Source organism: Equus quagga, chromosome 2, assembly GCF_021613505.1.
Source record: "Equus quagga isolate Etosha38 chromosome 2, UCLA_HA_Equagga_1.0, whole genome shotgun sequence".
In the NCBI taxonomy this organism is placed as follows: domain Eukaryota; kingdom Metazoa; phylum Chordata; class Mammalia; order Perissodactyla; family Equidae; genus Equus; species Equus quagga.
Window position 1 is genome coordinate 130,633,226 of NC_060268.1, and position 13,526 is coordinate 130,646,751.

Consider the following 13,526-nt stretch of genomic DNA (forward strand, 5'->3'; position numbering starts at 1 on the left):
CTTTGTAAGCCACTGCCATGAGGAAATTAGAAGAATGATGTCCTGAGAATGGATCCTTGAGTAGACTGACAATAATTCGGTTAACTTAGATCAAGTTACTTTCTTCTGGTGGAATAAAGGCTTGAATTGTAAATGAATTTCAGTTAACCAAAAGAAAAAAGTAGACAATGTTTCTTAAAAGCTGATTTTTTTGCTTGTGAAAATTTATGCCCAATATAAAGATACTTGATGTATAGAAAATTTGTTTGTTACATTTTTCATCTATAAACAAAGCCTTATAATAATTTCCTCTTCCTGTGTCCTTAGGTTGTTTTGAAAATTAATAAAAAAACAAAATTCGAAGTGCTTGGACTGGCTAATGACTTTGGCTTATTCCCCACGGTACCCTTTAAAGATAGGATATGACTATTGAATGGGTGTTTTCATTGTAGTTTTTGCCACAACAAATTTGAGGATTGGGAGAGAGATGTAGCTAATTTCCCCAAGACTCCCATGCTGAGGTTTATTTCCGAGCTTCACCTGCCCCTAATTATCAACTGGGGTTGTAGTCACTTCCCACCACCCTAGAGGACAGCATTTTTGTGATTAGTTGTTGACCCAGAGACTACAATTTAGATGTTTTCATCAGTGAGTAGCATGACTCTCCTTTTGTATTCAAAAAACTCCATTTTTATCTGTCTATTTGTAAGCCTGTTTGAAATACATAAATTTGTTTCACATTTAGTGCATTTAGAAACTGGAAAGCAACAGTAATATTATTTTTAATTGATGCCAACATCATTTTAAGATCCATAAATTTTATGAAGTGTTTTCCAACTAAAACGTACTAAGGGAGCCAGTGGTGACTGGTTTATTCCCCTCCAAATTGCAATTGAAATAAGCATGGAAACACTGAAAAATGATATAAAATTTCAACAGCATTTTGTATAGAGAGAAGTATACTTGGTTTGTCGTCAGAATACCAAGAAGGCAGGAGTGACTAAGCAGAATGAGAGAAATAGATCAAAAAGTGGATTGGACTGGAGTGGCCAGATCCTGTGGAGATGTGTAATCCATGAATAGTTTTAAAATGAGATTAAAGCTGTTAAAGTATTTAAACTGAGAAATGAAGTGATTGACTTATTTGGGGATCACTCTCTCTGCTGGATGGAGAATGGATGGAGGGCAGTGCTGAAGTAGGTAAACCAGTGTGGATGTCATTGCAGTGGTCCAAGAAATTGATGATGCTACTAAATTTGAAGTGGTGGAGAACAGTCTAGAAATCTGGAATATTCTAAAAGAAGAATTACTACGTAGATTTTTCTTACTTATATATTAAAAAATAATGTGGAGTCAGCCCCGATGAGCTAGCAGTTAAATTCAACATGTTCTGCTTTGGCAGCCTGGGTTTGATTCCTGGACATGGAAACACATCACTTGTCTGCCATTTGCCATGCTGTGGCAATGGCTCACACAGAAGATCCAGAAGAACTTACAATTATACACAACTATGAACTGAGGCTTTGCGGGGGAAAAAAGCGGAAAAAAGGGGGTAGATTGGCCACAGACATTAGCTTAGGGCAAATCTTCCCCTGCAACAATATTATAAAGAAACCCAAAACAATGTGGTCTTGGCATAAAAAATGATGGATAAGCCAATTATTTAGAAATTAATGGAGTAGGGCCAGCCCAGTGGTGTGGCAGTTAAGTGCACACATTCTGCTTTGGCAGCCCGGGGTTTGCTGCTTCGGATCCCGAGTGCAGACATGGCACCGCTTGGCAAACTATTTTGTGGTAGGCATCCCACATGTAGAGTAGAGGAAGTTGGGCACGGATGTTAGCTCAGGGCCAGTCTTCCTCAGCAAAAATGAGGAGGATTGGCAGCAAATGTTAGTTAGTTCAGGGCTAATCTTTCTCAAAAAAAAAAAATTTTTAATTTAAATAAAGAAATTAATGGAGTATGAATTTATAGAGAAAATAATGGAAAAGAATGACAGCCCAGAAATTGACCATTGTATATATAGTATATATACATACGTTTTCAAGTACCCAAGATAATTTAAAAGAGCAAATATTCAAAAATCACTGGAAATTTAAGAAATAATTTTGAAAAAAGTAACATTCTCATCTTAAATCTGACAATAAAATATACTTTAGATATAATAAGAGCTTATAATTTAAAAAATATAGAGAAAAAGAAGGGGCCAGCCCCGTGGCCGAGTGGCTAAGTTTGTGTGCTCTGCTTCGGCGCCCCAGGGTTTCACCAGTTCGGATCCTGGGCAGGGACATGGCACTGCTCGTCAGGCCATGTTGAGGTGGCGTCCCAAATGCCACAACTAGAAGGACCCAAAACTAAAATATACAACTAGGTACTGGGGGGATTTGTGGGAAAAAAGCCAAAGAAATAAGTAAATAAAATAAAATTTTAAAAAAAGAAAAAGGAAAAAGATTTCTATATATGGCATTTTGTGGTAGAAAATGTTTCGGAAACATTTAAAAATTTTTAAAAACCACATAGACTTATGAAGAATCTAAAAACATTTTAGGTCAAAAATAAAATTAAAGATGTCTGCAGAGTAACAGAACCTTTAGGAAAACATGACAAAGAATCAGTGCCCTTTTTATAGAAAATTATCTCACCAAACAGTAAGACAAATGCTAATATATGAATAGAAAAGAAGTCAAAGATCATTAACAGAAAGGAATTATCAGTAAGAATTTAAAATCCAAAACCATTGTTTATTAATGTATGCAGATGAAACAATATTACATAATCACAATGTGTTGAAGTTTCCAAATCCTTGTTCTCTCACAAACAGCTAGTAAGAACATCAATCTTTAGAAAGCAATTAGAATATTTTAAAATTATGTTTCTATTTTTTTTGCTGTGATCATATTTCTGCAAATTTATTTTATGAAAACAAAGGATATAATCAAGAATGTTTCTGAAACATTGAGACATTGAAAATAAACATTTTGGTTGTTTAAGTAAAGTACAGTATGACAGACTAAAATATTATGCAACCACTAACATGTATACTTTCAAAAGATAATAATGACTCAGACTAGTTCTCTGAATTAGTGTTACATATAAAATGCAGGCTATCGTATGATTGCAACCAATCAAAATCATGCATATGCTTAGAGAAGGCAACAGGCACAGAGGATCGACAATAATGTGGTGAAGAGCATTGGCTCTGAAGTCATACTATCAAGGTTTGAATTCCAGTTCTGGAACTCACTACCTGGCTTATCTTGGATAATTCACTCTGTGAGACTTGGGCCAGGTTAGTGTGTGTCTAAGTTTGCCTCTATATAAAATGGGATAATAGTAATATGTGATGGTTTATGAAAATTCCTTGAGACAATGCTCAAGAAAAGACAGCCAATAACAGTGTTTGACATTTTGTACATAATTTATGTTTTGCACATAACAAACATGTCTGTTTGCACCAACCCAGTTAAAAAATGGAATATTTACTGTACTTTGGAAACATTTTTCTATCTCTCTTTCATCATATCCCTTATGATTACTCCCCAAAAGCAACTGATCTCCTGAAATTCATGTTCATCATCATTTTGAGTTATACTGTTCAGTGCTGTCTGCCTTTGAACTTTATGTATTGGTGAACATACAATAAGGTTTCAAACCTAACTTGCTTTCTTTTCTTCATATTACCTTTTTAGGATTCATCACAGTTGACGTGTATGGCTTGTTGATTCATTTTCACTGTGCATATGACTCCCTGAATGAACATATGATGATTAATTTATTCAGCCTTATATTGATGACATTTAGGTTGTTTCTAGTTTTTTTAATATTACAAAAATGCTACCATGAACATCCTGGTAAATGTCTTCTATGCATTTATGCCAGAGTGTCCCTAGTTGTTTACCTAGAATGATTGGAATTGCTGGGGTGTAGGTAGGGTGCGTGTTCATTTCACGTATCTCAGCTTCTCCCTTGAATTGACTGCACTGATTCCCTTAATTTCAATATCAACTTTGTTGAGATCCTACAGAGCCATCACCAGACTTGCTAGCCCTCAATAACCACTCCCTCTCCAAAACAGATACACACACACACATACCTAGTAAGGGAGAAGTAGAAGACAACACTGGGCTACTCACAATACTCAAAGCAAGACACTTTTTCAGGGATGCAGATCTCTCTGTAGTGCCAAGAACTTCACAGGAACACATCGCTACCAGAAAATGAGATGTTCTAACTATGCTTTTGTAGAGCCCAAGTGTTCTATCTGGCTGACACATTTCACATTTTAGGTTACTGATGCGACAATATCTCCTCTCATGGGTACCTTTTTTCTTAGCTATACTCATGTTTTAGGCATGAAATAAAAGAAAAGATTGTTTCTCAAATAGCAAACGTTTTAGGCAAGCCCTTTTCTTTCTTTAAGCATAACATCATCAATTCATTATCAGCATAATTGTTGATGATGTATACTCCATTAGTTCATAAAACCCAACCAACTCTCAATAGTTCAACCACCATCAGCATTTCCTTGACTGCTTTATGATATGGATTGAGTGGGCTGTGTCTTAATTCCAGTTTTGTTTTAATGATACTGAGCGACGTGCTCAGGCTTTTAAATTACTGCAGCAATGCAGCTGGAAAAATTAAAGCAATTTTACCTCGGACCAAGGTAAACAAATCATTTTCACACCCTGTCTTTAGCTTTAATTCCTTCAAAATTATATAAAACATCAGTCTTTCTTTACAGCATATTAGGACATTAATTATTCTCTGTATGAAAATAAGGAATAAAGAATAAAGTGGACAAGGTATTTCTAACTTGATTTCAATGTAGATGATTAACAGGCAAGAGACAAAGTGTCTACTGATAAGTAATTTTTATTATGATTTCTTTTGTTGGCAGACGTTCAGTACTTTAGTTTCTCTGGTCCTCTGAATGGCTGCCATCTATTCCTTAAGCTAAGGGAAAAGTCTTTATGAAACTTCCATAAAATTGCTTTCTTTGGACATATGTTAATTGTAGAAAAAAAGAAAAATATCACATAAAAGCAAATTCATCTCCAACTAAAAATATCTATGCTATATTAGTTTAGATGAATGATAGGAATAAGCTTTAATAGGAGATAGACGTCATTTCAAACTCTAAAAAGGAGATAGAATAATATTGCTGTATTATAAACTGAAATATAAATTGGAAAAGTGTTTACATGATTTTTAAAATCTTTTCTCAAGGCGATACTGCTAAGTCTAGATTTGCATTAAACATACCGGGGGACAAACTCTGCGCAGTGTTTTCCTGATTTCCCAGAGGGGCTTGATGCATGACTTGTAGTGAACTAAAGTATCCTAAGGGACAACCTAGATGAGGAGATAGAGGAGACAACTGATGACAATTGTGCTTACTAAATAAGATAAATAAAATAAGACAACACATTCTTTCTACATTCGTTAGGAATAAGCCTGTCTGAGTATAACAGAAAATCTAACTAATGAGCTTATCTAAATCAGTTTTAATTTTTCTCATGTAATAAGAACTAAAAAGTGTTTGATCTAGGCCTGTTATGGTTGTCTGAGAATGTAATCAGTGACACACTACTGTCAAGATTTCTGCTTAATCATCTTGGGAATATGATTTATATCCTCCACATTGTTACCTCATGGTTACATTATAGCTGCCTTACTACCAATATCTCATGTGCATTTTAGGTAGGAATAAGTGAAAGGACAGGGCAGTGAAAGCGTTTTCCTTTCCTAGGAGACTCTTCCAATGACTTCCACTTTCACTTTATTTTCCAAAAAATTATATCACATCAGACACTTTTGTTCTCATCTTTTGAAAGAATTACCGTTGCAGTTATTAAACAAGATTTATTGAGGGTTGCTAAGTTGTGTTGGTAAACAAACTTTTTTAAGTATTAAAACTGAACTCCCAGAAACAGAGAGTAGAATGGTGTTTGCCAGAGGCTAGAGGGTAGGGGAAATGGGGTGATATTGGTCAAAAGGGTAGAAACATCTAGTTATAAGATGAATTAATTCTGGGGATCTAATGTGCAGCATGGTGACTATGGTTAACAAGACTGTATTATATGCCTGAAAGTTGCTAAGAGAGTAGATCTTAAATATCTCATCACAAAAAAGGAAATAGTAATTATGTGAGGTGGTAGAGCTGTTAGCTAATGCTACAGTCATAACCATTTCACAATATATAAGTAGATTAAATCAAGATGTACATCTTAAACTTCCACAATGTCGTGTGTCAATTATGCCTCAAAAGGAGCCGGAATAAAGAAAAGTAAATAGTCAAAAAATAGTGGTGATGGCTAATTTTGTCAACTTGGAGGATGTTTTCGGATGCCATTAACATTTAAGTCAGTGAACTCTGAGTAAAGCAGATTGCCCTCCATAGTGTGGATGGGCCTCATCCCGTCAGTTGAAGTCCTGGATGGAACAAGAAGACCAATCTCTCCAACAAAGAGGGAATGCTCCAGAAAACTGCCTTTGGACTTCATCTGCGCCGTTCATTCTCCTGGATCTCCAAGCTGCCAGCTCATAATGCATATTTTGGACTCGCCAGCCTTCATAATAACATGATCTAGTTCCTTATAATAAATCTCCTTCTATATATACACATATTCTATTGCATCTGTTTCTCTGGAGAACCCTAAGCAATACAATAGTTATATGTATGGTCATATGCGTGAAGCTTTTTCTCTCTCTTCCATTTCTATGATTATTTTTTTTCTTGTCCCTTGTTAGTATTTTACAGTTTTCTTCATATAGGTTTTCTGCTTTTTTTCTTAAATTTAATTCTAGATACTCTAAATTGTCTTTTCTTCCATCTGTCACAACTTCTGATTAGCATTTCTAATCATGAAGGCTGTTATTATCAATGTATTAATTTTATACCTAACCACTTTACAAGATTATTTCATTTTTTTACTGATATTTTTACATATAATTACTTTCAGAATTTTAGGTACACAAATGTATCATTGAAAGCTAATGATGATTTGTCTCCTTTTTTTCAATGCTTATACATTATATTACTTTTTCTTTCCTAATTGTATTGGCTAGTACCTTTAGTACAATAGTATCCTTGTCTGTTCTTGACATTAAAAGGAAGCTTCTCAAGTTTTTTTTTCTCTTTTTTCTTTGAGGAAGATTAGCCCTGAGCCAATATCTGCCACAAATCCTTCTCTTTTTGCTGAGGAAGATTGGCCCTGAGCTAACATCTGTGCCCATCTTCCTCTATTTTATATGTGGGATGCCTGCCAAAGCATGGCTTGATGAGCAATGCATAGGTCCGCATCCAGGATCTGAACCAGCAAACCTCAGGCTGCCAACGCAGAGTGTGTGAACTTAACCACTATGCCATCAGCCTGGCCCTGACATTTCTCAAGTTTTGATATATTTTAAAATAACAAATATAGTAGTGAATTTTCGTGGGTGGAAATCAGGTTTTGCCCTCACATTGCTATCCAGCCCAACTCACCACTATTCCTGGAAATATAGCTGATATATAATAGGTACACAAAATGTAATTTCTAGTAAAATAAATGAAAAGATCATGAGATCAATTTAGCAACGCTTTCTATCATCATTCTTTATAATTGCAGCAATATCTTCAAAGTATCAAATTGCCAGCTATCTTGGTTTGAAGTGGGAATTTCCTCTCTGCTCATTTAGTGTTACAGTTTCATAAAGGGGGTCCCAAAAGAGTACCTCTTGTGCTCCCAACTCTGAGAGTATTTCCTGTTAAATGGCTTTTTCTGTTATCATCCTATTACTTAACCATTTGCCCAGTGAATGGTGGAGATGTAGACATCTCAATATACTGTCACTATTCTCAGAATCACAAATCCCAAGGCCTTCTACAACCAGTCTTCCAAATGGATTATATTGGCACGTCTGGTTCCTTCTCTCCAAAGGATGTGTTCTTTTATCAGAGGTTTCAAATCCTTCATTGAAAGGAAATTGCCATTGGATGTTATTGTGGATCGAATTGTTACAGATTGTTATGGAGGAAATTTTGTCCCTCCAAAATCCATGTATTGAAGTCCTAATCTCCAGTGTGATGGTATAGGATGTGGGGACTTTGGGAGGTAATTAGGTTTAGATGAGGTCACAAGGGTGGAGCACTCATAAGGAGAGGCTGAAATTCCAGAGCTTCCTCTCTCCATCATGTAATTATGTAGCAGAAGGTAACCATCTGCAATGCGGGAAGAAGGCCTTCACCAAGAATCAAACCTACTGGCACCTTGATGTTGGACTTCGCAGCCTCCATAATTGTGAGAAAGAAATGTCTGTTGTTTAAGCCAACCAGTCTACGGTATTTTGATAGATCAGCCCAAACTGACTAAGACACATATGTTCTTAGAGTTTTCTCAAACCAGATGTAAATTTAGACTAGGGAATCCTGCTAAAATACATACAACATTTTATTTATTATATCTTTGTTACACAGATGGCATACAGAGGCTCAGAGATTAAGTAAACTGTGGAAAATCAATCGCATAGCTAGTCTTAGAGTCGTGATTCAAACCCAGATCTGTCTGAATACACAGCACTTGTTGTTTCTAGCACACTACATTCTTTGTAAAAACTGGAATACAGACCAAAAATATAATGTCCAAATTAGATTTTGTCAAATCATTCGTGATAAATCTATTTACATATTATAGAAAACCAACACATTTGAGCTGCATTCCTATTCGTAGAGTCGGGCACTAGGGGAGACATCCCATTTTATAGGAGAGAGAATGCTTTTGGAAAGACTATGGGAATTTTCAAGCACATACAAATATAGAGAGAATACAGTCGAGTCCCCTATCCCAAGGGACGCATCATCCATTTTCAACAGTTACTATCCCACGGCTAATCACGTCTCATCTACACTGCTCCCTTCCCATCCCCTCTCTCCTCTGGCATGGTATTACGTCTAGGTAGATGCCAGGCTTCCATTTCATTTCAGCTCTGAATAGTTCAGTATTATCTCTAAAAACTTAGACCTTTTTGTTTTAAACATAAAGATGATACCATAATCATACCTTTAAGAAAACCAAAAAAATAATTACTAACCTCAAATATCATCAAGGATTCAAATTTCCCCGGCTGTCCCAAAAACAGATTATTTGAATTGAGATCTAAACAAGATCCTATCATTTTATGTCATTCATATACATTTAAGTTTCTTTTAATCTTATTTTTCATTCCCTACCTTTTTTTCCCATGTACTTTTTTTGTTATTATTAAAGAAATCACCTTGTTCATCATTCCATTATTTTGCTATGACTTACAAAATTGTGATGTATTAATTCAATCATTTGCTTAATTTATTATATGAAATTCCTCTGTAAAAAGAAACAGTTCTTCCTCAACTATTTGAATACCCTGAGGTAAGAGTTTATGCAACACAAATAGGGTAAAAATCATTTTCTTCTAACTACTAATTTTCAGGAAAGTAACAAATGAGTTTTATTTTGTTTTGGTCTGCAAACTATTATAAATACATAGATTTAAATATATTTGATATGATTCAGTCCAAGACTATTATTTTCATCGTTTTTCCAAATAGTCCCTCCTTGGGCTAGAAGCAGTCTCTTTACATCGATTCCTGGGTCCTTTTGAAACAACCCCAATGGTTTTGAATAGCTGTCTTGCCTTCTGATTCCCGTGTTACAGGCTTATCTTGCAGATTTTTCCCCCTTCTTGGAAGCGGCTATTTTTCCATAGATCCTTACAGGTATTACTGGGAAATAGTATTCAGATACCACAGTCTGGTTCATGGGTGTCCTTTGCTGCTATTTGTTTGCTTGTTTGTTTTAGAGAAAATATATCCTGATTTCATACTTATATTGGCAAATTAAATTCAGGAGTATAGGGTTTTATATATAATGTGTTTGACTTTGCTTGCATCTATTGCCTCTAATGATAAAAATGGTGTATTGACCATACTAATTTTATGACAAATATAAGATTAGTGATTTTATTTATATTTATTACATAAGATTAGTTAGTTTATGATTTTTTAATAATTTAAACTTTTTGTATTTACTTATAGAAGACATCAATACAGTGAAAGATAAAGATAAAATGAAATGCCATCAAAATCCCAGAAGACTGGGGCTGGCCCCATGGCCGAGTAGTTAAGTTCATGCACTCGGCTTCAGCGGCCCAGGGTTTCACCAGTTTGGATCCTGGGCGAGGACATGGCACCACTCATCAGACCATGCTGAGGCGGTGTCCCACAAGCCAAAACTGGAAGGACCCACAACTAGAATATACAACTATGTACTAGGGGGATTTGGGGAGAAAAAGCAGAAAGAAAGAAAGAAAAAAAAGATTGGCAATGGTTTTTAGCTCAGGTGCCAGTCTTAAAAAAAAAAAAAATCCCAGCAGCTGTGTGTGTTGGTGTGTGTGTGCATGCATGTGCACAGGATAATTCAAAAAGTTATTTGGAAATGCAAAGGGTATAAAATAGCCAAACAAATGTTTGAAAAAAAGAAGAAAATAAGACTTTTTTTCAGTTATTTTTCCTTAAAATATTTCTTACTAAGAAATGTGCTAATTATTGTAACAAAATATTTGAAATGTTCTTTTCTGGGGCTATCTACCATCTTGATACACAGGACGATTAATTTCTTTCATTTTGCTTTTAATTTTAAAAAATCAATTAAAATTTTAATATGTATCTTAAATTTTATGTTTGTATTTGGCTCTGGAATCTTATAAATATTCTATATCTTTTATCTATTCATATATATATTTCTTTACAGGTTATAAAATCAAATTCACGAATTAAGATATATTTAGAGAAGTATAGCCTTGTTCTGGCTTCTACATCCTAATTTCTATTTCCTCATGCAAGTAATCACTTTAAAAATGTTTTTCATAATTCCTTATAATTTTAAAATATAGGCAATAGTAACACGATACAGATTTTCCTACTTTTCTTTTTTCTTTTTGTCTTACAATAGATCCTGGAGATTACTCCATTGCATTTGGGTAGCACTGTATTCACACCGTTCCTTATTGGTAAATATTTAGATTATTTTTCACCTTTTGCTAGCACAGAAAAACTACAACGAAGAGCCTTGTGCAAAAGTCTTTCCATATTTTTGTGAGTATATCTACGGGACAGATTTCCCATATGTGAGATCACTCTTTCAAAGCATAAATGTGTGGGTAATTTTGCTAGATATTCCAAAATTCGCTTTCATAGGTGTTATGTGTGTCTGCGTTCCTCACAGCAATCTGTTAGAGTGCTTATTCCCCATAGCAACATGGGGATATTTTCATATTTTGGGACTTCTGCCAATGTGATAGATAAGAAGCTGTATCTCTGCATAGTTTAATTTGAAATTCTTTTCTTTTTAAGAAAAGTTGAGCATCTTTCACATGATTGAGGGCCATTTCACTTATATTTATCTGTGAACACTCTGAAAACATCTATATAACAATTACATCTATAAGTAAGTGGAGGATAAAGAGAGAGAGAGATGGGTGGATAGATAGATTGATAAAAGATAGACAGATAGATAGACAGATAGATAGATAGACAGAAAGGCATTTGCCATTTGTAATTTAACTATTTCTCTCTAGTTCTTCCTGTTTACTTTCCTTATGATGCTCTTGTCTGCCATGCTTCTTTTTTTTTTAACTTCAGTTTCATGAAGTTATCAGTTCCTTTCTTTTTGTATCTGGATTTTAACTCATAGCTACAAAATTTTCCTCGTACCGATGATATGGAGCATTTAATCCATATATTTTCTCTGGAATTTTATGGCTATAATTTACACCTAGCAAAACGCACACTTTTAAGTACATAATTTGATGGATTTTGACAAATGTTAATGCTTGCACAACCACCATTTGAGATTTATAATAATTCCAACACTCCAGAAAGCTCCATTGTACCATTTTGCATTCAGTCCCTCAATCATCCTCAGCCCCAGGCAACCATCTAACCACATTTTATCTAGAATGATGTTTTTTACACTCATCAATGATGAGAGTATCTGGTGTTCTTTCAAGGTATTGCTGCTGATGGACATTTCTATTCCCAGCTAATGGCTGTTATAAATAAAGCTTCAGTGAAATTCATGTAAAAATATTTGTGTGGAAGATGTTTCATTTCTCCTGGGCAAACATCTAGAAGTGGAATTTGTGGCTCATGTGATGTGTGTTTTCACTCTGCACAATCTGCCAAACTTCATTTCCAAAGTGTTTGTATCATTTTCCACTCTGAACAGCTATGTATGAGAGTCTCATTTGTTCCACATTCTCACCAATACCTGGTATTGTCAGCTGTCTTAAATTTAGCCAATGCCAATCCAGCAGGTGTTTAGTGATATCTCGAAGTGATTTTAACTTGCACTTCTCTGATTACTAATTATGTTAAGCTTTTTTCAATAAGCTTATTGAAATTTCATAAATCTTTTATGAAATGTCTTTTCGAGTCTTTTTCACACCGCTGAGGGCTTCTTGACTTTATTATTGAATTATTAGAGTTCTTTATATGTTGTGTTTGAAACTCTTTTGTTTGATGAATCAACTGTGAATGTATTCTCCTAGTCTGTGGTTTACCTTTTTTCTTCTTTATAGTGTTTTTTTGAGGAATAGAAGATTTAAATTTCAATGTAATACAATTAATCTGCTTTTCTTTTATGGTGTGTGTGTGTGTTTTCTAAGAGATCTTTGCCAATTCCAATGTTAGTAAGATATTTTCCTATGTTTTCTTGTAGAAGTGTTATTGTTTTAGTTTTCGCCTTCACGTCTACAGTTTATCCTAAGTTGGTTTTTTTTTTTTTTTGAGTATTGTGTTAGGCAGAGGTCAAGTTTAGCTTCTTTCCAGGCATATGTACCCAGTTGTTCATCATCTTTTATTGACAATACTAACCTTTAAATATTTAATTACATTAGTGCCTTTGTTGAAGATCAAACAGCTATGTATGAGTGGGTCTACGTTTTGATTCTATATTCTGTACTTCTAATTACATATTTCAATAACCCTATGTCTTGAAGTCAGGTAGTTTAAGCTCTCCATCTTTGTTCTTTTTCAAAATTGGCTTGACTATTTTATGCCCTCTGCATTTCCGAATACATTTTTAATTATCATGTAAATTTCCATAAGTGCGAAAGTGCCTGCACACAGACATACACACACACATACATTCCCACATAAAGCTGCTGAATTTTGAAGCAATTTCTTTGTATCCTTAAATCAATTTGAGGAGAATACATGTCTCAAACAGGTTGAGTCTTCTAATCAATGAACATATTATATGTTTCTGTTTTATTTGGATCTTCAAATTCTCTTAGTAATATTTTGTATTTCTTGGTGTAGGGATTTGCATATCCTTTATTAAATTTAATCCTAAGTATTTTGTATTTTCAATTATTTTTCAAATAATTGTATTTCCATTTTTTTTGTTGCTAGTACACAGAAATAACATTGAATTTTGCATGTTAACCTTATATCTTGAGGCTTCCCTTAATTTACTTTATTTCACCAACTAAATCAGTGAAATTCGTCCCTGAGGAAACCATTTCC